The sequence below is a fragment of the Pongo abelii genome, chromosome 13 (assembly GCF_028885655.2).
Source record: "Pongo abelii isolate AG06213 chromosome 13, NHGRI_mPonAbe1-v2.0_pri, whole genome shotgun sequence".
Classification (NCBI taxonomy): domain Eukaryota; kingdom Metazoa; phylum Chordata; class Mammalia; order Primates; family Hominidae; genus Pongo; species Pongo abelii.
Genome location: NC_071998.2, coordinates 37542471 through 37566554, shown reverse-complemented (window position 1 = coordinate 37566554; position 24084 = coordinate 37542471). Strand labels below are relative to the sequence as shown.

At 34.9% G+C, this 24084-nt stretch overlaps 1 protein-coding gene and 1 long non-coding RNA gene across 4 annotated transcripts in view; both read right to left on the bottom strand.

Moving 5' to 3' along the window:
* The window catches only part of MLLT3 (MLLT3 super elongation complex subunit), a 276072-nt gene that overhangs the window by 250078 nt on the left and 1910 nt on the right, over positions 1–24084 (bottom strand). The window lies entirely within an intron of this gene.
* LOC129047831 (uncharacterized) overlaps positions 1–24084 on the bottom strand; it is an 88756-nt gene extending 64672 nt beyond the window's left edge. Inside the window, exon 1 of the long non-coding RNA XR_008509615.2 lies at positions 1–24084. This exon is cut by the window's left edge and continues 12267 nt beyond it. This is a non-coding gene — a long non-coding RNA (uncharacterized LOC129047831).

Genomic DNA, 24084 nt, shown 5'->3' with positions numbered 1-24084 from the left:
TTCAAGACCAGCCTGGCCAAAATGGTGAGACTGTGTCTCTACTAAAAATACAAAAAGTAGCTGGGCATGGTGGTGCATGCCTGTAGTCCCAGTTACTTGGAAGGCTGAGGCATGAGAATCGCTTGAGCCCAGGAGCTGGAGGTTGCAATGAGCTGAGACGTGCCACTGCACTCCAGCCTGGGCTGGGCAACAAAGCAAGACTCTATCTCAAAAAATAAATAAATAAAATAAAATAATAAGCTGCTTGAAAACATTAAAAATGTAATCTCACTCACAAAATATTATGGGTCCCTTGCAATTACACATTAATTTTAAATCAGCTTGTCAATTTACAAAGAAGCCAGTTGGGGTTCTGACTGATAGGGATTGTATGTAACCTGAAGCAATTTGGGGGAGTATTGCCACCTTAAGTCTCCCAATCTATGAACATGGAATTTTTTTCATTTATTTAAATAGTCCTCTATTTCTTTCAACAATGTTTTGTAGTTTCAGAGCACAAATTTCACATCTGTTTTGTTAAATGTGTTCCTAAGTATTTTACTCTTTTTGATGCTATTATAAATAAAATTGGTTCCTTAATTTCATTTTTAGATTGTTCACTGCAAGTATGTAGAAATACTATTGTTTTTTGTATACTAATCTTGTATGCTATAAACTTGATAAATTCATCCATTATGGGGATAGTACAGGTAGTACCTCAATTCGTAGGGATCATTAGACTAATAAGGTAATTATTGGAGAGTACCCAGTACTCAGCCTGGCACACAGTAGGCCACTGAAGTACTTTTATTTATCTAGGGCCTTACAAATGTGTCTTACTAGAAAGTTGTTATTTAATACCACTTATGTGCAAAGGTCTGAGTAACACAGTGACTTAAAAAAAAAAAAATCCTGTCCATAAGGAGCTAGAGGTCTTACTGCAGAAATAGATCATCCTTGTCCCACAAGTAATTTGTATAGACATCAGATTAAAAATCTGAATAAGATTTCCTTTATAACAAATTTACCTTCATATACTGTTAAGAGCCTCAGAAGACCATCTACTTTTCAACCATACAAATGAGGTTCAGCCCTCCTTCTTCTTACTATGTTTATTACTAGATTCTTCCATAACTCTTCTGAACACCAGTATTACTGCAGAGTGGTGTCATGTGTTGCACTTGACCAATAAGATAGGAAAGTTTTAGTGTCTTGTAATTACTAGCTTTGTTTTTTCTTTCTGTGAAGCCTATTTCATGCTTTTGAATTTTCAGAAGAGAAACAAAAAGAAATGGAAAATAAAAGGAGTAAGAGATTACAATAAGTAAGGTTCCTATAGAACTGCAGTCACCAATCCTACCATTCTATAGAAGCTTACTAATATTTTTTAACTAAAACAATTTTTTTTCCAAACAGTTCTTTAAACTTAGATATCTGCTTAGTGTTCCAAAGCACCATTTAAAAATCAACCAGGTCCTGTTTCTGTCTCAGCAACATTTGCTTTACTTCTAAATAATTGTTAATTTACATTTATTTGTTGGAAGAGAGACAGCCACAACCTAACAAACCACAATTTGTGCCACAGAGTCTAATCTTAGCCCAGATCTATTTTTGGATTCATAACAGCTTGAGCTAAAGAAGAATTTTATTACATTGTTCAAGTTGGGTCATAAACAGTCTCTGAAAAGAGAAGCAAACCAACAGAAAATGCTGTAGAAACCAAAAATGATATAAAATATGAAAGATTCAGGTTCAAACATCTGCTATATAAATGGAAACATTACTGTGCTCATTTTCAATCTCTACTTACCCCTTTATATTCCCAAAAAACTCTGTTCCTACCAAACTATAACTTATTTGAATTGCACTGAAATTTATCCACTTACAAATCTATCTCCCCTTCACCCCACATATGAGTCTCTGAGAGCAGAGAAGCCATATGTCTAACTAGATGTGTAAATTTGGAAGAGAAGTAGGATGTGCAACATAAGGCATTTCCATCCCACCCCAATACCATCTAACCTGTAAGTTCTCAAAAATGGCTTTAGTTTTGCTTTTATCATTCTAACAGTTGCCATTAGTCATTCTTTAGGTGAGGACACTACAGCCTTCAGTGAAGCACTGCTCAGACAGTATATAAGACAAATGACACAGAACAAAATAAAGTTATCTAATTACCAGAAGTGATGATCAGTAAATTGAATCCATTTAAGTTTTAGCTGATTTACCTGATAGACAGTACACTTCTAAAACTACCTTTCTGAAGTGCTGAGCCATTTAAATGAAACCAAATAAAGGTGATTCACTCAAAAGCTGTCCAGAAAACCTGGTGGAAATGCTAATCAATTTAAGCAAATCACAACATAAGTTTCCAATTTTCTTTTCCAAATTAGAGTTACTTTCCTGAAACCCTATTCTGCTGCTCTAGGCTTCTGATTAGGTGAAGAAAGGGAAACAAAAATTAAAGGGAAAAGCACAATATTCAATGATTAAGAGATGTGCCAAATTTCCATGTATCCAGAGGACTCAAATCATTAGAATTTTCTTTGAGTAGGCCAGGCGCGGTGGCTCACGCCTGTAATCCCAGCACTTTGGGAGGCCGAGGCGGGCAGACCACAAGGTCAAGAGATCGAGACCATGCTGGCCAACATGGTGAAACCCTGTCTCTACCAAAAATACAAAAATTAGCTGGGCATGGTGGCACGCACCTGCAGTCCCAGCTACTCAGGAAGCTGAGACAGGAGAATCACTTGAACCAGGGAGGTGGAGGTTGCAGTGAGCCAAGATTGTGCCACTGCACGTCAGCCTGGGCGACAGAGTAAGACTCTGTCTCCAAAAAAAAAAAAAAAAAAAGAAGTTTCTTCTTTGAGTATCATGCAATGATGACTAATATTTATAAATACAATGCTAAGACGTAAAGTTCCTCAAATGCCTTCAGAATTTCTGAAGGAAAACTAAATTACGTTCTGAAACAATTAATAACCGGATGTTTTAAAAAAAAAAAAAGGTAGCATGAAAGCTATCATGTTTCTCCCCATTGTCCATGGTAAACATAACCAAGAACTGAATATTGTACTAAGCCAGACTTAGGCCTCAGAATCCTTCTCATTAGACCAACCTAAAGGTAGAGATATGACCTAGAAGCATGGTATAAACAGAGTAAAACAGTGATGAGCTTATGACTTGGAGTCAAAAGGCCTGAGTGTAAATCTTAGTTATGCCACTCTAAAAAAGGGTGACTATATAATCTATCATCCAAAGAGCAATAGTTCTGACACCAACACAGGACAATAGGCATATACTTGGACTGTCCCCAGCAAAACAGGACATAGAGTCACCATATTCAGAGGCCACATGGACCATGGGCAAGTTAGTTAATCTTCAGTCTTGGATGCCACGTCTATAAAATAACAAGGTGTAAAATCAAACCTTCAGGAACTATAAATTGCTTAGCTTTCTTCTTTTTTCACCTATATAATATTATATTGTACGATGCTAACCCAGTGAGTTCAGAAATTGCAAGAACACTGCACTTATACAGCCTTATAACGAGAACCCTCAAAGAGATAAAATCCATCTTTGACAGATTCAGGATAATTTTTTTAAATCCACACTGATTCTCTTTCTTATCAAATGTTTCCCTTACAATGTTGTCAAAAAAAAAAAAAAACACTTAGTTCAAATTCTGATACCTGGGCAGTACTAAACACTCAGAACTCTGTTTCCACAGCTTCATTTTTCATAGCTTCATAAAAGCACTCATCTTGTTGTGCTGTTATTGTGTTTGTATGTGTGGAAAACATGCCTGATGCTGGACTAAGCATTTCCAGAAGGTAAGAACCACGTCTGTTTTGTTGCTATCCTCCGTGTTTACTGCAGTGCCTGGCACGTAGATGGTGCTCAATGTTGGCTGAATAAGTAATCAATACTTTAGAAATACAACCCCTTCCTTAACCAACCCCAACTGGTGTACATTCTCAACCCACAAAAATATTCTGTAAGGACGTATCCTTCTTTTCCCTTCTGAGTGTTCACACTCCTCAGGAATAACAGCAATCCAAATGTTTCTTCTCTATAGAGTGATGTCACCTATTTCCCGATTAAGGAACCCACCTTGAAATCCAACTAGATTTTAGGCTTTTGGGAGATTCCCATTTTAAATCCTTACTCAGAAGCTTCCGATCCTTCACACACCATCTTAAACCTTACTCTTCTTTCAAAGAAGCCCGAACTGACTGCCTGAACACCCAATTATCTCCACCCATTTCCACTTCTTTTCTCCTACCCCCAGTGAACTATTTTCATCCAACCATAACTATAGAGCCTCCCCCTAGAAAGTAAGGTATACATGACATAAATCACTCTACTTATTATGGGAGAATCAGAATCCAATGGGAAAAAATTTAAACCAAAGCAAATTAATACAGTCAAAATTCAACGGCACCTTCAATGGTAAAATGGCTTTAAATTGTGACAAAGCCTCAGTGGTCCCTAAGGCATTTCTAGGGTTTCTTTAAATAAAAAAAAAGTGTAGTCAGTCACAGACATGTTTGCTTTTTCTCTGCACCATTGCCCCCAGACTCAGATTGCTCTAGGGGCTGGGGGTTTGGAGGCAAAACAATGAAGCATTTGACAACCTCAAAAGGTCAGAATCACACTTCACTTTGGGCTACCCATTTAAGTAGAGACATACCATGATACACTGCCCACCTTTAGTTCAGAATATTCTCCAGGTGAGAGGAACAAATCATTAAGGCGTTTTGTATTCAAAAAGATGTCTCTGGCCTCCAGATCAAAAACAGTCATAGAAAGTAGAAAGTTTATTCTGCGTGTTTCTAAAAAAACACATGAAAACTTACCTAGCGAAGCCTCACACTTCACTATGATCTGCAACTGACTGTGGAAAATATGTAACTTTTACATGGAAAAATACTTAGCTGTAGCAATAGCAGACTGTTCTTACCCCAAGCTAAATAACAACAGCAATATGAAACTGTAAATGTCTACTAAGATAGAGTTGGAAACTTTGTGACTCCACTATCCCTCCTCCCCCAGAGTTTCTTTTGCTCCACAAAAATAATTTTAGTCAGATGGGAATAGGGAAAAAACTGCAAACAGAAAGAAGTAGTTTCAATGTGAGTACAATACTGAGTGTCCTGAAAGCAGACAGATCCTCAATAATGTAGCTTCAATAAAAACTTCCTAAACCCTTTCTTTTTTTGTTCCTTTGAGAAAATGAAGCAATTTGCATTTACAGCTTAGTTCCTGTTTCCAAAATAACCCTTTAACTTTTTCTTTTCTTTTTATGGTGGGTATAAATAGCACCAAATTGTCAAATCACAGCTATTTTGTGTGCTACCTATACAAATAGGTCTGATTTCTGGCCAGTCATAAAACAATTACTGCCGAATTCCTCTGGTTCTTTGATATCCAGCTTGTCCACCGGGCTTCAAAGCTAGACTCCAGGACTTTTCTTGGGGCACTGCTGAAAAACAACCTCAACAGAAACACAGAAGATAAAATGTTCCCACTCCTATAAACACACAAAGATATAATCCCAGAAGTAAAACAATTCAGCAGTATTGTGGTGGGTTATTCCCCCTAACGATAATTTAAGAGTACAAGTATTTTAAATTATTTTTTAGCAATATGAATCAATGAGAACTTCGTCCCCCTAACTCGTATGGCTATTTTCTCCATTTTCAAGCCTCCAAAAATTAAGAATTACTTTGCTTTCAGAAAAATTTTCTGATTTACTAAAATAACTTATCCCATGGGAACTTACTGGGATGGAATGAAAGTTCAGCTTCTTAAGCACATAAATAACTATACAGCATAGTATTTATTCAATGTAGCAAAACTCATTCAAGCTAGAAGCTTTCAATAAGGTTAAATGTGGTCAGAATTTCAATAAAGGAATTGTATGTACGGGCAAATTATATGTTTTGACCATAAATTAACAGAACTTTACTCTCACATGGCTTATAAAAAAATCTACATTTGTATATGGGATATGTGGGATGGGCACACACACACACAAATACCTAACCCATATAGCACACGCATGTGCTCAGGAGTGACAGTCAAACTATTTCCTGTTATCCCACTGCAAAAGCAATACATTTATTACAAGGAAGTAAATGTTAAGTCCTGATAGAGACACTTAGAATTTGGCATCTTGGAGGAGTGGCAAATGTAACATGATTATCAAATCTCCTAATGCCAGGCTCTTGTAACAATGTTTTATTAAGTTTGATATATATACACACACACACACACATACACACACACAGCATATGCACACATATATTTATCTCCACCTAAAAAGAGAAAGACATGTCACTTTTTAATTCCTCCTGCCAATGGCATCATGCCAAATCAATTTTTCCTTAACCCAGTATTCTTGGCAGCTTTATCATAATATGCCATAATTCCACAAATTAAGTAGTTGGCTAACATGTAGCTCTGAATTAAAAGTAGATATGATATAGTCTCCCTCTATATATGAAAGATCATTTTTAGATATATACATAAAATAAAGACTACCTTTGCACCCAAAATCTGCCTCTAATTTCTCCTTCTCACTTTCTCTTTACCATTAGCAAGAATCAAGCACTTTTGAAACATTAATCCGGATCTGATTTTGGCAGTCTTCTGTACTCCTATCCAAGAAACCACTTGGACATATTTATCCAAAGACATATAGCCACATTGTTTTTTAAAATCTATATAATAAGCCAACTCTTATAAGTATATAGGTGAGCCTTCTATTTATAACCCGAAAACTTGGAGCCACCTGTTTACAGCTCTGATCTCAAGAACACCACTTTTACCTCTTAGATCAAATCTGGCACCCGCAACTTAGTACTAAATTTCCTCAAAACAATGTGATTATGTAATCTCTCAAATTTCATTATGTTTTTTCCTCTGAATTTTTTTAACTAAGGCCAAATGCATTAACATACAACAAAATTCTCAATGTGAGTGATAAAAATGCATTAAAAGTAACCTTTAATCTATGCTATTAACTGATTTTATTCTATTTTGGCACGTTTGAAGTAACTCATCTAAGGATTAGTTAGGCTTTTCTACACTTCTTTTTATCAGGACTCTACCATTCTTGATTTAGTTTTGAGAGAAAAGGGTTTGCAAAAACTATAATAATCTCACAGCTGGAGATGGCTGGAAAGTCCGTTAGTACTCATTGTGCCCTTAATTTGCAGGAAGCCTTTGTCCTCTTCTACTCCTCGTTTTACATGCTGAGCAGTTTTCACTGATAAAGTACTTATAGACCAGTTATTTTAGATTAATGAAAAGCCCAGTAAAATTTTATGTACAGTGGCTGTGAACTTTCTCTTTAAAATACTGAAATGTATCTTGAGAGTCTTGATTACATGAAAATCTTAACCCTGGTAATTTGCCTCAATAGTTTTCATGTGAATAGGCAAAGGCAGTCTTAAAATTGTTTAAGAAGTATTATTTTCAAACACAGAAGGTATCCAAAATTTCAGGCTATGAATTCAGATTGAATGGCTGAAGCCTCAGGGCAAACACACTGATTTAATCACGTAGCAGTGGGTTTCAAAATCTTGCCCTCTTCAGACTTAACAATAAAGTATTTCCCTGCCCTTTAAATCTATAGCAATAATGCAAACACATTATACAGAAGGACCCAACATTGTTGAAATTTTGTTGGGATTTTTAACATTACAACATCAATTCCAGGAGTACATGGTATTATTCTAACTCTACACTTATCCAAGATGAGATTTTAAAGTCAATGAGTTAGTATTTCCTCTGAACTTCAAGCCTAAAAAAGGACATTTAAATATCCAATTATCAAGGATTATAAGTCAAACTCAATTTTCACAGTTTTCTAAAACTCTTCAGATACAAAAAACAAAGCCTAACTTTAAATAGTCTAAGTTGAAGTTTTTAAATCTGTCCCAATATAAGCAAAAATGTTGAGATTTGTTATATTCCAAGACATGAAAATATAATCATGTTAAAATAACTCATTTTCTGCTATACTACCTTCCTGTAAATCAGAAATTCAAATCATAGTCATATAGATTCATATCAAACACAGCTAGCATATCTGCAAAGTAGAAATGATAGTGTTTGAAACTAATAGGGTTAAACAATTTATTTTGTGAGGCCACTGGCAAAATCTACAGCAGCTGTCTAACTTTGCCTTTAACGATCATAGCAAAAGCTTAAGGAAGTGATCCAATGCAGCACTGGTCTTTAGTAACCAGATCGTTTCTATTTCATTTTCAGCCAACGGAATGGATAACGAAAACAACATTATGCCTCAGTCAGTACGTTTACTTGCCAAGCTAATTTTTAACAATGTTAAACTTTTATTCACATATATGGCCAGAAGTAAGTTGTACCTTTTTTCTGTGTAGATAATCTTAATAACTTTTAAATACTGGCTACACAAGATAAAACTTCAGATGGCTATCACTTCTTTAAACTCACTTATAAAAACTACTGGAAAACTTTTTAGCTATTCAAGAACATATTAAGCTAAAAAATAAAAGGCAAATGGTTAGTCATTGCAGTAAACTGTTGAGCCATAGATGTTTAATTCTTTCAGTGAAGAAAACTGCAGGATTTATACCATTTTATAGAAGACCTGAAACAACTGTATAATGATTTTTATAAAAGAAACAAACTCAATTCCTCAAGGATTACAATTTCCTACCAAAAACTACTTACACTGTTCAAAATAAGCCAAAAATAGCTCTCTTATTACATATCATCATCCGGTTACTATCAATGTATCTGAGATACCTATTCCTACATTCTTTTTTACTCACCCTGTGGAAAACAGGTATTTCAGACATCTAGCTAATTGGGACTTATAAATATTTATTTATTTATAAATCAAGTTTCTGAAGAATGTGAATAAGGGAAACAAAGTAATTTAAATAAATGACCCAACAAAGTTATGCTTATTACTCTAGTTAATAACCATGGGTTCATACTAGAAAGAAGCTCCAAAATAATTTCAAACTAAGTTATGTGGGAATAGGTATGACACAACATTCCCCATTTCAATATTTATGATGCATATGTAACTATATTGTCTTACTCAAGTAATTCACCTAAAGAGCAATTTTAATCCAGTATTTAACGTAATTCCAATCATGTTTACTTCCACAAAGGTTTGGGCCAGAACAATTTTAGTTACACTTTAAGCTAGTATAACATTTATACTATATGCCATAGGTAAGAGATACTAATTGATCATAAATATATCAAACATACTTTCTGATTATGAGTCCTGTATCATCTTTTTATACTATCTTAAGTAGAAGAAATCTCACTTCAACTATTAAGCATTTGAAGACAATTACTAAGTGTTGGTTTTGTAAAGGAGTACAAATTACTTAACACTTAATAATTAAAGTATATGCACAAATGGATATTCCTAAACTGGCACACTTATGAATGGCTTACTGGTTTTAAAAAGTAACTCCCAAATGCTGGGTTAATATGTTTCACTTTAGGGACTTAAACCATAACTTCTTCAAATAAAATTAAAGAAATTAGTTTGCAAGTAATTAATGATGAGAATTCAATAATGTAAAACTATCCCTGCGTATTCTCTATGGCTGGGAAATTTAGCTGGTTATGTTCATATAATACACTTAGTGGGTCTTGGAGCCCACTGCCTGTAAAATCTCCCATGGAGATTCAAGACCACCCATTGAAAATAGTACATTATTGCCTCCAGCAAGAAGCTGGTACATAGGACTGGTTATTCAAGTCTTTTAAATACTATTTTATTGAGGGATTGCGGGAGGTGGGGGAGGGGTGAAAGGGGATTCATGAGTGGATGGGGGAGGAAAACTCAGAAAAAAACAGTAATTTCTAAAGCAGAGGTTCCTGCCGTACCCCCTTCACCCACCCATACTTTTAAAACAGCTACATAAACAAAGTAATAAGTGCTCAATTTCAGAGAGAATTACATTATACTCCATTTGAACAGACTACAAAGTACTTTTATTTGAAAAGCTGCTTGTGCTCTGTTATAAACAATTTTACTCTGCACCAATTTCAGACAAGAGAAGATGGCTAGGGAGTGTGGGAGGTGGAGTTAAGAAAAATTCACTCAGTGTCTTTCAATGCCTTAAATAGTTGATCCAATAAAGATCCTTTAGAGAAAACTTTAAGTCTATTTTTTTTCTCCAAGTAAGCAAATCATACAGGAGGGCTTTTCTTTTCTAGGGTACTGCACCCTGTCTCTTTAAATTCCAGGCCTGCCCCATTTCCCACGCATTCAATGAAAGCCCCACGTTTGCTGGCCTCCAGCCCACAATGTCAAGTAGTTCTCTTGCTATTGAATTTCAAGATTATTCTTTTGGATCATTTGCCCTTTAGTTTTAAGCACACCAAAGCAAAAATAATGTCTTTCTACAATAACATAAAGAAAACTCAGAGGTCTTTACAAGTCTACAAGTAGAGAACACCTTGTCCTCTGGTTCCTCTTTCACTGCAAAATATGCTCCCACTCCATATGCTCCAAATAAGGGCCATTTGTACACTATCGTCATCTACCATAGTTTTGTCTGTCCTATAACAAAATTTTATGAGTATTTTTATTTAATTTGATGCCAATTTGGAATCTCTTTGCAATACTCAAACCAGGTCTTCGTATTGCTCAAACTCTCCACTCTTCAACTTGGTCTCTGGGGTATTTGGTTATAACAAGTTTTAAAACAATTACTTAATTTTAAAACTATTATTTTATTTTTGCAGTTAAGACATCTATATAAATTAACTTACTAATAAAAGTAGCAAATAAATATTGCCATCTGTACTCATTGTGCCAAAGAGTATATTTTCCTCATTCTTGTGTACACCTTAATCCTGAAGAAAGGATTCCAGGCCATTATAAATCACGTTTAGAATTCTCTCAAAAGGAATAGACATAGTTAAGTAGAAATTTGTCAGCAGAACTAAATTAAGTTCATGGAATATAATCTTATTCCAAATGCTGGCAAATAGAATTTGAAGTTGCAATTTTATTCAAGCAGCTAATAAGAAATACCCAGATCACAAATATCATTGTTTATATTTCACAAACATTCTAAGGTAGAGTTAATCTACATGTATTTTATGGATTTTGTAAAATTATCTACTACTAAAGGGAAAATGCCCTTATTTTTATTTGACGTATAGCTTTGCTATGCATTAGTGCACAGTACACTTTTAAAGTTTAATGTCAAAATGCAAATGTGTTTTCTCACGGACTATAAAATCAGGGACTTAATTAGATAAATTTTAGATTGCAGAGAGACCCTTGAGACAACTAAAATTAACCTCCTCATTTTGCAGAAATCATTTTTAGTTATGTTTAAGGAATATTCATATCAATCTGCATTGTACATAAAACATAAAATTATGCACTAATTTCCCTTTGTAAAAACCTCTAGTTATTTTTGTAGCTTATATATGAAATATTAATAAAATCATCTTAGTATCAAAATAGTTTGTATTTATGGAATTATGCATGAATTCTCCATCCAAAAAGGACCACTTCTTTCTCTGCCCTAAATCTTTTTTTCTCTATGCCTTATGTTTGGTACTTGTTTTGGTACTTTTTATTTCTTAAAAGTTCATGTTTGACTTCCAAATTATATACAAAGATGCATACACTGGAATGAGTCTTTTATTTCCAATTATCGATACTATTTATTCTTCAACATAATCACCATATATCTAAGCAACATGATGACAGTCTTTTTATTTGTAGTTGATTTTTAAAGTCAGATGTAGGCTCTAGAAAAATGTTTAACACTACACAGCAAGATAGACATATTAATTATCAAAGTTATCAAAACTCCACAGGAAAAAAAGGCAAGAACTTTTCAAAACATTCCTAAGTACTCCAAAAATGTATACTGTACTGATATAATACACTTGGGTATTTTTCTGTTACCAAGACTATCCTATATGAATACACATTTATAAATCAGGTTAATCTCATTACTTTTATAACTTCAATACAAAATGTTAAGAAAGGTAAGAACGTTATCTACATGTCTCCCTTTAAAGCTTACAATCAATTTGTGAAACACTGTGCAAATACTCATAGTAACATTAAAGGAAAAGACTCAAAACGACAAGGTGGTAAAAATGTCAAATAGCAAAATTTGAAAATGTTTCTTGGGAAAGACAGTCTTAATCATGTTCCAAATTACTTTTAGAAAAAACTAAAAATCTTATTGTAAATGTGCCGATACATACATTTAAATACTAGTTTTACTTTCACATAATATGAGTCATTCAAGAAAACTTGAAAAAGCCAACAAATTTTACTGACAACAATAAGAAGTTCCTGATATCCCACCTCCCAGAGATGACTTATATTAACATTCCACGATAGTATTTCTTCCCATCTTTTCAGTGATGTATTTTTATCTGTCACATACTTCTCAAAATGTGGGGTAAAGAAGAACAAATCTAGCCATTCTAACACAGAAAATGAACTGAATCAATGATGTTAACCTAAAAAAGATACTCTGTCAAGAAGCATTAACTATAAGCTATTGTGTAGCCTTTACAATGTAAGAAAATTCCTATTTATTTGCAGCTCTATTTTAAATGTCTGCATTTGTGTATTTTTTGATAAATTATCGGCTCTAGTCAATTGCTTGACAATTTTCTTTATAGAATTGGAATGCTAACTAAAATTATTTTTTCTTTGACCTAGAAGTTATACAGCATGTTACAACTGAAGAGTAGAAAACTACTTGCTTTTCAAAACAACTTCAATTGAGCATTTGATTTATTAAATAGAAAACCCTATTTATTCTTATTTGTATGTATGCAAGTATGTTGGACGATCAAAAATTTCATATACTTTCTTCTAACCTGTTCACATGATAATACGGACAGTCCTCAATTAGCTTACATGGGTAGTCCTGAATTATTACTCTATTGATAATAAAAACACAAGTAATACCTGGTAAGTGATACTTCAGAAAAGCAAATTAAGTGACACAATTTCAAGGTCTATTTTATGTAAAAGACAAAAAAGCATGAAAAACCCAATGATCTAATGGCATGGTCAAGAGCCATGAGTGAGGAAGAAGTTTCCTATCAACACTGGGTGGTCTTCTGAGTTCTTGAAATGCTCCAATCTACAAGTAATAGTTGATGGTTGAGGTGAATGGCACCGATATGATCAGAAATTAACTTTTACAAGTGTAACTTAATCCCTTATTTGGTGAATTACTCATGTTATCTTCTACTTCCCTATTACTGCAGCAAGTCTTTCACCCATTTCACTGTCCATTCACCATAAGAAAAGATAAAATTCCAATACACTGATGTTCATATGTCGGTATTTTATTTTCTCAAAAATATCATTTTCCGAACTACTACTTAGGAAGAGTGAGAAATTAAATACACCACATGTCTATTGTCTAGCATGATAACCAATATAGCTATTTAGTAAAGGGTAGTTATTATTTCATTGTTATAAAAACACTAGATCAATGACAATTGCAGAATTTATCCTTTTTAAAACTAAAGGAAAAACAGTATTTTCAGAGCTGCAAAAGCCCACACAGCTTTTTCAGTCCAAACACATCCTTTCTACCTCCCAGGCCAGGGCCTTTCCTGCCACACTGCTAAATACTGCTCCTACCAGTTACTGGAATACATTAGACTCTTATTTTTAAAGCTAAAAGGCTGGTTGTATTTCATGGATTAGGTAGTAAAAAAATGATAGAGCTGGCCAAGTCCTTCAAGTTTGTGTCTAGCTTTTCTTTTTAAGCATCCAAAGTAAGTGAAGAAAGAATAAGGGAAAAAAGAGAAAAGAGAAAAATTCATTTTTGCCTATTACAAATGCTAGAACACATTCTATAAAATGTGATTCTCAGCAGACACAATGTTTCCTGCTAAATTCAAGTGGGGTTCTGTTTACACAAAGTCAATTATTAGAGGTGCAGAAGAAATGAGTTTCAGAAATCTGAGTAATAATTTATAACTTACAGGAGTGGAAAGTCAAGTCAGGGATTCTAAAACCCTTTTTCTGACTTGCAATACCTGCCTTTATATGGTTGCCAAAAACTTCCAGTGTCAAGACATTACATTGATGGAGCTATAAGTAGTGTCTACAGTGATAACATAGGTCCCATCCTTTCTGATGTGTAACTCTAATGCAACACAGGAGGAAAAAGAGATAACATATACAAAGAGAAGGGAGTGTTGGACTAATGAAAGCATGTAACACATAACACGTGCTATGATGAAAGTTAGCTTCCAGCCCACTAGTTACTATTTCTGTGCATACAGAGAAAAAGTCATACAACAAGCATCAGACAATTTTGAACTGTGTCAACATTTTTAAATAACCTGTTCCACTAAATGCAACTAAATCTCAACAGCCCAAACCCCCCATTTTTCATTGAACCTCTATAAAACACCTGCTTATTATAGAGAAACAGAGAAACAAATAAAATGAAGGAAAATACTATGTGAAATAGAAGAATGTTTCCTCAATATAAAAAAGGCCTTAATTATTTAGCTTTCATTATTCATATTAATGAAGTATTTGGGGTAAAGGGTAAAGATGATATAAAGTCTACAATGAACCTGGTTTTTAAATACCCAAAGTGTTTTACATGTTTATCAAATGAATAGATACCTGGAATAATCAGACAGTATTCTATCCCCAATACCATCCTTGGAGGGAGGCAGGGGAAATGGGACATAAAAACCTATCTGCAAAAATGAAAAGGCATCATTCAGACTAAATTTATATCTGAAAACATTAAGAGGCAAATTACCTCCCTACTTTCTGAGCCACTGCTATTATTATTAATACTTCAGGAAACTGTTAATATATATTTTGCTTTTAAAAATCAATATACACACACAGAGCATTTGGCCTGGTATTGATGAGGAAATAACTAATAATTTCTACTGGAAAGGAACAAAGAAAAAAATCTAGTTTTGACAAAATCAAATATTTTAAAATAGAAAAAAATTAACTTGGCTTTGAGAATATCAACCTTCTAATATGTGTAACTAATTAAAGGTAACTAATTATATTTATAATCACTAATGAACATTAAAGATAAGCCATAATTTTCTTTAATAAAAAAATGGTGACTTGATTTTATCCAAAAAGTTAATTGTTAACTGCTACATACCAACTAAATCACACCCAAATGCTAGCCTTATCTTTTTAGAAATTCTATCGTAATAGCCTTCTTCAGTCGTCAACCACTGCAAACTTATCACACTTAAGTCAAAAGGATTAAGTCATGCAACATTACTTCTTAAAACAACACTCTGCATCCTTCAGGTAATTGCAATTCTTACCACTGGGTGTGTTGGGGACAAAATATCAGGAGATAACTACCACCCAGCAACAATTTTTTCTAATGATTTAATCTCAAAGGAAAACTTTAATTCATATAGAGAATTTGATTTTGTCTGAAAGTAGCTATAGAACTTTTTCCTTTTAAACAGCATCTACCATGGTTACCACCACTTAATTAAATCCTAGATCATGTCTACAAAAGCAGCTATTGCTGAACATTTGTCTGCTAATATAAGTGAATTATTACTCAATGTTTTAAAAGTAAACATTGACCACCATTTATTACTAGTTATCTTTGCACAGGCATACTTGTGACTCATTGTGTCTACATGCAAGATCGCTCCACATTTCTAGGCTTCTGATTAAAAGTAAAATGAAAGGGTAATCGAAGATGAAGAATGTCAAGTGTCCTTTCCAGCTCTAAAAAGACACAGCACACTGAAGGCAGGGACCTCCTCTTACTCTTATTTGTATCTCCCTCAGTCGTTCACTGTATCCTACATATATATTGCCTTTTGGTTAAGCACATTACTATGGCCACCAACTAAATTCTTAAATAAGACCCTAAGCCCAGAGAGGAAAACAAAACAAAATAAAGCACATCAACTTGACAAAATTAAAAGCTTGCATATGGCAAAAAGATACCATAAATCAAGATGAAAGAAAAAAATGAGGCAAGATATTTTCAACAAAAATAACAAAGAACATCCTACAAACAAGAAAATTACAAACATCCCAATCTTTTCTTTTAAGAAAAAGGATATAAAAAGAAGTCAATAAAGAGGAAATCAAAATAGTCAATAACTATATATAAAATGCTCAATCCCACTAGGAACCAGAGAAATGTAAATGAAAACAAAAAGATACCAAATTTCAACTCTGAAAAATAGGAAATATTAAAATTGCCAAAATTGGCAAAGATATAGAGGAAAAATGGTACTCATTTTCTTGACAGAGTATAAACTGTCACAACCACTTTTTAGAGCAATCTGACAGCAGCTAGTACAAATGAAGACACACGTGCCCACAACTCAATAACTCAAAATCTAGGCCTATGTCCAAACCCTTGTTCATCTGCACAAGGTAACATGCACAAAGATGCTCACTGCACAGAATAGAAAATGACCTATTTATTTCTTAATAGGAAAACAGAAAAGTAAAGTATACAATATATTCCCATGATGAAATACTAAGCAGAGGAAATTAAAGAGAATGACGTGGCTCTTTATAGATGAAATGTGGATAGGTTCAAAAACAGAATTGAGTGGGGGGAAAAAGCAAGATGCAAATGTATTCACTCATAAAAATATTCTGGTATTAAATAATGGCAATGGTTATACAACCTTATGAATATACTAAAAACCACAGACTTGCACACTTTAAAAGGGTGAATTTTGCATGTGAATTATATCTCAATTGAAAAAAAAGATTCACTAGCATGATCCTCTTCATGTTGATTTTTAAGACACAATACATTATTATCTGTAAGCAATATAAATGTGCAAAATAAATAGAATGGAAGACAGACCGAAGGGTTGGAAGAAAAGGCTGGGAAGTATTTTAAAACATTAGCTGCATCTATAATAGTTAATTCTCCAGAATCCAAACAAGGAATCAAATAAGATAATATGTAAACATTTATTCATTCTTGGTAGTGGAGATTTGAATGTTTGTTATATCATTCTCTGCATTTCCCCATGCTTTTTTTTTTTAATTAAAAAAGCAGCCATGGACTACAAAGGACAAAAAAGGCACATCACAAAAGACAAACGGTAAATAAATACATAAAGAAAGATATGTAGCACTGCTAATCATATAAATGCAAACCAAAATAAGGTAGTTTTTCCACACAGATTGGCAAAGATTTTTTTTAAGCTGTTAATTTCCAGTTTATATGCCTGAGGAAATATAAACTGGGACAATCTTTTTGGAGGAAAGTTTGGTAATATATAACAAAATTTCAACTCTGTATACCTTTTGACTCCACTACCTCCCTTCTAGAAATTTAACATAAGTAAATTATTAGAAAAACCATTAAAATGCATGTCAAAGATGTCCATCACAGCATTATTCATAACAAATCAAAACTGGGAAAAATCCAAATGAAGTATAATAAATCCATATACAATGTCATGCCAGAAAAATCCAACAATTTTAAAAGATGATATGCCACAAGGCTAGGAACGTTCCTCTGCTTTATCTCCAGCTCTAAGAAGGGTGCTAGGGCCGGGCGCAGTGGCTCATGCCTGTAATCTCAGCACTTTGGGAGGCCAAGACGGGAAGATCACCTGAGGTCAGGAGTTTGAGACCAGCCTGGCCAACATGGTGAAACCCTGTCTCTACTAAAAATACAAAATTAGCCGGGTGCGGTGGCGCATGCCTATAATCCCAGCTACTCAGGAGGCTGAGGCAGGAGAATTCTTGAACCTGGGAGGCAGAAGTTGAAATGAGCCAAGATCATGCCACTGCACCCCAGCCTGGGTGACAAGAGGGAAACCCTGTCCCAAAATGAAAGAAGGAAGGAAGGAAAGGAGGGAGGGAGGGAGGGAGGGAGGCAGGCAGGCACGCACATAGTAGGAGCTTAAAAAAAAGCACACACTTGTTGAATGAATGAATGTTAATAGTTAATATTGATGTGTATGTGTATATATATAAAGATGTCTAACAAATATTAACTATGGTTATATATGAAAATTTCAGATAACTTGTCCATGGTTTGACTTTTCTACGATGAACAAATATCTACAAATTAGAAAAAAAACATTTCATTTGTTTAAAAAAATGAACAAGGTTCTTCATAAAAGCTACACCACAAAATTGTGCCATGTAATTTCCCAACTTCTAGCATCTCTTTTTGAAGATTCAAAACAAGAAAAGTTCTATATCTTAGAACTGTAAAAGTGATGTTAAATAGTGGGGATTATCTGTAATAAATGACTAGAAAGGCAAAAAAGGGGCCAAGGCTGGTCCATGGAAGACCCATGAGAAAGAAACTTCAAAGAACCAAGAGAAGGAACAAAGGAACTTTAAGGCAAAATTATCAAACCAAGTGATATCCCTGCCTGGCCTACTTCATAAAGATAGGTAGTTCTACAGAGGGGCACCTACAATAATGAATATAAAAGACTTCTGCATAATTCAGGTAATGCAACACAGAATGGACAGTGATAGGCCGGGCACAATGGCTCATGCCTGTAATCCCAGCAATTTGGGAGCTCGAGGCTGGTGGGTCGCCTGGCCCCAGGAGTTGGAGACCAGTCTGGGCAACACAGTGAAACCCCATCTCTACCAAAACACACACACACACACACACACACATTGCCAGGCATGGTCGTCCACGCCTATAGTCTGAGCTGTTTGGGAAGCAGCTTGAGACCAGGAGATGGGAGGATGGCTTGAGTCCAGGAGATGGAGGTTGCAATGAGCTGAAATCATGCAATTACAACCCAGCCTGGGTGACAGGGCCAGACCATGCGAAAAAAAAAAAAAAAAAAAAAAAGAATGGACAGTAATAGTAGCTATAAAATATGTCCAGAAAAACCCAAGTTTAAATTATCCTTTTCTGAAAAAAAATATCGTTAGGTAATCATTCACCGGAATTTAATGAGGCAAATACCTTGGAAGATTTACCTTTTCTGTTTCCATTAAATAAGTTTTTATTAGCAACAATAATAACAATCAGCTTCCATGTATTGGGCAATTTATGTGTACCAGATTGTAGGCTGAATACTTTCTACCAGCAGTTCTCAGAGTGTAGAGTTAGGACCTCAGGATCCCTACGATCTTTTCAGGTGATTGGTGACATTAAAACTATATATATAATAAAATCTATTAAGTTATTTGCCTTTTTCCTTCCCATTCTCTCATGAGTGTGTAGCAGAGTTTTCCAGAGGCTACAGGACATGTGATAACACAATAGAGTGAAAAGAGAAGCAGGTAAGAGGACTTAGTTGTCTTCTATTAAAACAAAGAGATTTGGAAAAAAAAAAAAGAAAACAATGCCCTCTTGTCACTGTTTTTAAGAAAATGTTTATTTTTCATTAAAATGTTACCTGTATGTTAACATGTAATAGGTTACCTTTAGACAAATTAATTTCCTTAAAATGTCTCCATTTTAATTTCTAATACAGTAAAATTAATAGATATAATTTACACAAAAAAACTCTATGCATTCTTCAATTTGTAAGTGTAAAAGGATCTTAAGCCCAAAAAGTTTGAAAACAGTTGATTTATATTTCAACCTCAACTTATGAGGTAATAGTTCTATTTTATCATCATTTCCATAATGCAAATGAGAAAAGAGATACAGAAGTAACTTGTCCAAAACCACACAAGGAGTCTCTTAAACCAACATTTGAATACAAGTCTGTAATTCCTAACCCTAAATTCTCTTCATCTTTAAGCAACAATATCTACCCAAGATATTAAAGATCACTTTTAGATCTTTAAGATAGCTTTTAGATAGCTTTTTTAGACACTTTTAGATAGCTACATGCTAATCCCTATTTTTAAAACAATATTCTATATTGGTTTTTTATTCTTTTTCAGTTTTAAAAAGTTATGTGTGCTCATTGAATGTTTTAAATATACAGAGTTAACTTTAAAAAAAAAAACAAACACTACAAAAATAACTTCCCATCACCACCACAAGTAGCTACTAAAGTAAACTACTAGTAAGAGTTTGATGCCCGCTAATGCAAATTTACTTATTTACAGACATACACATGTATAGACATACATATACTTATCTGCACAAGCACTTTGTTAAAAAAATGAGATCACAATGATTTAGCAACTTGCCTTATTTCACTTAATTATTCTTGAAGATCTTCCTGCATCTACAAATAGATATACCTCTTTTTATAGATTATCATCATTTAATTGTATCCAGTTGAGGGCCCCTATATGGCTTGCTTCCAAATTTTGACTATTACAAAAACAATCACAAGAAACATGCTGTATCTTTGTGTACTTGTGAGAACATATTTGTCAGAAAATTCCTAGAAGTAAATTTGCTAGGCTAAACAGTATAAACATTAAAAATCTTAATAGACCTTGCCAATGTTCTCCAAAATACCCCTGCCCAATTTACATTCTCGCCCACAGAATATGAGATTTCCTCCAACAATTCAGCTTTTAAGTGCCTTGGAAAATTATACTTTATGTGCTTCAAAATGCACAGCAGTAAAACTGTTCTCACTGGTCACCTAAATTTCATACAGAACCCTACACAAATAACACTCGCTGAATGTATCAGAACAGTCACTCATCTTCATTTTGTTCCTTATATCTTCTAAATGACTCTGAAGAGAAAATATACCAGATGCACACAACGTCTTCAGCTAGTAAGCCCTCAAATATTAGTTACCTTGATAAAAACTTATCCAAATTATTTCAGAAGACCATTTAACACAAATCAAAACTATGCAGTAAAGCTGGCCTCATACACTTAAAGGAAAATTGTTAGAGTGGATTTATTAAGCTTTATCTGCCCACTCAAAGGACTAAGGCTACAAATAAAAAGCTATCAAATCATACCAGTGGCCAAATTAGCTTCCATAAAATAATAAGCAACAGATTTCATATCATAAATGTCAGTGAAACAAATTGCAATAGTAAGGATGGCTGTAACTGGAAAGAAAGTTCACTCAAATTCATATCATACTAAAAACAAAAACATTAATATTTTAAAAGAAATGTTTTGAATGTGACTGTTCATTTCAGTCATATCAGACTAGTACAAATCTTTGGTACTAATACATAAGATATTGTCTTTTTTTGCAGGTAAATAGTTTAAAAATGCATCATACTCTGACCTACCTGTTTTGTCATGGCTAATAGACATTCCAGGCTTCATCATTTCATCAAAATCTCTTTTCTAAGATTTTGTGCCAGTAGTTTTAAAGTGAAGGTCTCCCACACATCTTTATGACAGAGTAAAACCTCATTAATGCAAATCCAATTAGCTCAATTCTGAAATGCTATACGTAATTCTCATTAGGCAACAAGTTAAAAATACTATAATTTCTTCTCCTACAAATTCTAATATACTGTGAAGTAAATCAACCTGAAAATCAATTCACTTTTCCAAACCAAAGATTTACAAAACTAAGGACTCTTTCATCTTTGTGGCTGAGCAGTTCATCCTCAGTCCTAAGGTTCATCTCTGTTTAGCAGCTACTGTATACAGTGAAAATGATTTAGATTGTCACTACAGCCAACACAGCTTATTTATTATAGAATATGAGCATTTCTTTTAAAGATCTTATAACTCAGATTTCTCACAAATTCATATTTGCAGTTTCTCCAATTTCCAGTTGGTAGAATTTTACTCTATCACTTATAGATCTACAGTATAGCTAACATAACACTTCAAAAGGTACTGGAAGTAGACATACAAATTCTTGGCATTCTTATTCTATATTTATTCTTATCATTTTGAAAGACTTTATAAGCCAAAAAATAAGTCCCAGGATTAAGTGGCATGTTTGGTGTTGCTTGAACTTACAACTATTCCCAATGAACAGAGAAACCTTCTCTTGCAATCTGAATCATGTGTAATTACAGTATGACAAGGTCTCTCCTGGGTGATGTAAGCTGGCACTTTTCCCAGGACTTGTCACATCATGGGAAGCACACATACAAATAAAAATCCAAAAATAAACATTTTAAAACAATGGCTTATAGACTGCATAGAGAACCTCCACAGTTGAGTATAAAAATTGAGGAATCCAACCAACAAGCAGACATCTCTTACCAGAGACCTCTGAGAAGTCATCACTGCTATCAAGCAGCTTACCACGCCTAGCAACAACTCCCATGTGTGGCCTATGTGAGCAGCACCCTCATGTTCCCTCAGGGTAGACAGAAAATCATTAAGCATAGGAAATAAAAATAACATCAATGCACACATCCACTGAAGCAGAAAAACAATGGTAAAATAGAAGTTGATCATCTTTAATTTCATAATGCCAATTTCTTGATTGTCAAGGTGCCTAAACAAAGTTACCTTAAGAGCTACATCTTCTGCCAACTGAGTTAATTTTCCTAATAAATGTTGCTTTTTAAAAGCTTATTTCACCTTGAAGTGAACTGCAGCCAAGTAGTAGTAATAACGTATACCAAGGATCTTAGAAAGTGGTTTCTTTTGTTTAAACTCCTCTGCTCTACAGACACATGGAAAGGGAGAGAGAGAATCCAAGAAGCAGCATATCAACCTCATCAGTGATAGAAATTTGACATCACTCATCCTTACCACAGTTTGGAGGAAATATGAAATATAATAATCTCTGACTATATTTTAACATAAAATGCTAACAAATTTCAAATGTTATTTCCTATAGGCCATGCATATTTCTAGCCCTCTATAAGAAACTGGATTTATTTATTAACCATCCAACAAAGACCATCAAATTCACTGTTCAAGTTTTCAGGAGGAGTTAAAACCAAACCGCTAAAGGCAAAAAATACAATCCTACTTCCCATTACATGAGCTCTGGAAACAAAACTAAGCACCAATACAAACCTCTGCCACCTCTAAGGCACACGGCATTTCTCCTTTCTTTATTCAGCCCCCTGAATGTTCAATAATTTCCACATAGCTCTAAGCGGAATAGATTTATTATGATGTTACTCTAAGAAACGGCAGGAGTTCTAGATGCCAATAAAGATTACGGATCAAATGGAAGATAACTACTAACCATTGTGTCGACTTAGATAAATAAACCTGCTCACAAACAAAGCACCTTATTGTATTTGTACTGTTACCTTCACTAATCCAACTAAAACAATCAGACATTAGTTTTCCAGGGGTTGAAGGGAAAAGAAATCGGTATTTCTCAAACCCTCTTTAAATTTCTTTCAAAATGACACTCCGTTTCTTTTTTCCAAAACTGTCCTGCCCATTATGGAAAATGTTTGGGACCGCAGAGGCCCAGTAGGATTATGCAAACTAGACTCCAAGGCTAAGAACCAAGGTGGGGAGCGGAGCGACTAAAGCAAAAGCCTTCCTCCACATCTTCCTCTTCAACTTAGCTTCGACCTTTGCAAGAACTGTCTCCCTGCAGATCACATCCGGCAGACACTTTGGAACGTTGCTCAGAATCAAAGGAGCAGTCAAGTGCCACGCGGAGGTGGGAGGGAGGAACGAGTAAGCCCCCCAAGTAAACATAAAATCCAGACTGGAGTGGGGTGTGGCGGTGGCTAAGCCACAAAAAGAAAAGTCTATGGCAACTGGCACCTGGTGCCTCATACACAGACAGGAAAGCAGAGAAGACCCTAAAGAGAACCGACTTGCCAAGACCGAACAATAACTACATCCAATACATTCTTTGCTAATAACACAGGTAAATCTTAATTTCTCTAGGAAAACACACACACACACACACACACACACGCAAAGTGTTTATTCCCTCCAGCCCGATTCCCTACATCTCCAAACTCAACAACTAATTGCACCTTTCCCAAAGAACCCGCGGCTAACCCCAGCGGACTGGTGAGGGCTGACTTGGGATGAATAAACACTCGACACCTGACGGTCCTTTCTCTGCGGTGACTTTCACCAAGCCGAAGTGGCGCGCGCGCGGGCAGGCGGGAGCCGGGACCTGGCCCGCGCGGCGCCGCGCACCCGGATCCCGAGGCTACGCCGGCGAGCGCGGCGCTGGGGGTGGGGAGCGGAGCAGCGGGACCGCCCGGGCCAAGCGATTGTTTCCTCGCCAAGCAAAGACATTTTTTATCAAGACCCTTTTGTATTCGAG